The sequence below is a fragment of the Aplysia californica genome, unplaced genomic scaffold, assembly GCF_000002075.1.
Source record: "Aplysia californica isolate F4 #8 unplaced genomic scaffold, AplCal3.0 scaffold00037, whole genome shotgun sequence".
NCBI lineage: Eukaryota > Metazoa > Mollusca > Gastropoda > Aplysiida > Aplysiidae > Aplysia > Aplysia californica.
This window is the reverse complement of record NW_004797307.1, coordinates 2,037,442-2,039,532: the sequence shown is the minus strand read 5'-3', so window position 1 is coordinate 2,039,532 and position 2,091 is coordinate 2,037,442. Positions and strand designations below refer to the sequence as shown.

Genomic DNA, 2,091 nt, shown 5'->3' with positions numbered 1-2,091 from the left:
ACACACACACACAAACACACACACAAACACACACACAAACACACACACACACACACACACACACACACACGGGGAAGTGAAAAGTGGTCGTTTGTTCATGTGACTGTGTTATTCGGGGTGCCCACTACAGCTGGATCGGGCCGATCGCCCTACTCGATCGCCTGAAACTGAAAACAAACACTTTTTTTTTGGAGGCGATCGAGTCAGGCGATCGTTCCGATCGGCCGATCCCGTCCGTTGTGGGCACCCCGCACAAGTCAGGTGGCTGTTGAAGCAGGTTTGACTGTGCACACACATTATTAATGCAGGAGAAACATGCAAAGAAAAGGAGGAGAGATAAAACAAATAGATGTCTGATAGACACAAACAGCAAACCACACCAGAGCACACGCCGACACCGACATGCAAACATACGTAACCATCATAGCGTTTCTTAATTTTGTTGGAATTATAGCCTATACTTCTTATCACAGAATATACAAAGAACAGAAAATAAAAAACAAAATCGAATCGGAGACAGGCTCACAACAACAACAACAACAGCAACAACAACAACAACAACAACAACAACAACAACAACAACAACAACAACAACAACGACCCCCCCCCCAAAAAAACACAAAAAAACAAAAAGCAAAAACAAAACAAAACAAAGCAAAAAACCCCCAAAAAACAAAAAACAACACCTAAAAAACAACAACAAAAAAAACCCAGCTACCGGGGAGAATCCATTTTTCTTCAAACGCAACTTCTCCTTTCGACTTTCGACTTTCGAGTGAGCAGTGTGAGTGGAAGAGTGGCGAAGAAAAACTCCCTTGTGATCTGACCCTGCCTCAACCCACACGAATCAAGTTATCTCTATCGCCCTTCTCTCCACCACACCCTCGCCACCTGCCACTCTCAGTTTTCTCTCCCTTGGAGTTCGAGTCGAAAGGATGCGAGCTGAGCATCCAAATGGTTCAACAAGTCGTTCATCGATTATCGGACGTATTCGAGTCAGAGAGCCAACAGTTCGAGTACAAATTAAGCTTTGTCTGTGACTAATCGATGGAAGATAAAGCATGGATTTGCTCTTGGGACTATTTTGTTGGCATCGATTCATAGCATGATCTGATTTGACGATTGGAAACGACAGACGCAGCAAACAGAGTTATCTCCCCTCTGCAATTTGGGGGAATTTTAGGTTTACAGTTGGACGAAAACACAAGCATTGTTGATAAGTTTCCACCCCTGCTCTGGCGTAGACACAGAATGTGTGGTCAGAAAACACAATTTGTGAGGCAGCGTGGTGGAATCAGGCTCTCGTCAATTTTTGGGCCCGTAGAGTTATAGGTATTATCCTATCCTATGGCTTGTTCACTTGTCTTTATTTGGATGAAAAAAATATTCATTTATCTTGAATACAAGTCGAGATATTTGCGAATGAAGGAGGTGGGTTACCTGTTTTCAGCGGTAAAATTAGTGAGAAAATGGCACCAAACAGTTATTTCCTTAGCTTAAGAGTCGGTGGTAACAAAAAATTTACATTTTTTGTGCTTTTAATCAACGCTTTTCAGAAAATTCCAAACAGAAATTAATTCTTTAATGGGCATGAAAGGTGTTGAGCCAAAAAACAAAAATTTCATAAAAATTCACAAACCTGAAGAAAATTGCAAGTTTCTTCACTTTGATAATTTTGACGAGAGCCTGATTCCACCACGCTGCCTTACAATTGTTTTTTGGGCGTAGATAGCTATACATTTGGCTGCTCAGTACAAAGGAAATAAGGACGAACAAAGGGGGATGGAAACTTTGAAAGGATCGAGGATTTTGTCACAACATTCAGATCTTGTGTACAACGCCTGGAATTTGCTCAAAATTTTCCTTTCATAGTTTAATTTTTTTTTCTTCTCAGCTCTTTGTCTTTGCTTGTGCTTAGCTTCGATTAGAGCTACACCTGTGATAATCCTTACTGTATGTACTGTGGCGTCGGTGGCCTAGTGGTTAGGCTCTCGGACTCGCAGCCGTAAGGTCGTGGGTTCGAATCCCGTCAAGGGCCTGACGTTGTGTCCTTGGGAAAGGCACTTTACACGAATTTTCCTCACTTCACCC

General features: G+C 42.3%; 1 protein-coding gene across 1 annotated transcript in view; it reads left to right on the top strand.

Annotated features, from left to right (window-relative positions):
- LOC106014222 overlaps positions 1 to 2,091 on the top strand; it is a 30,959-nt gene that overhangs the window by 19,553 nt on the left and 9,315 nt on the right. The window lies entirely within an intron of this gene.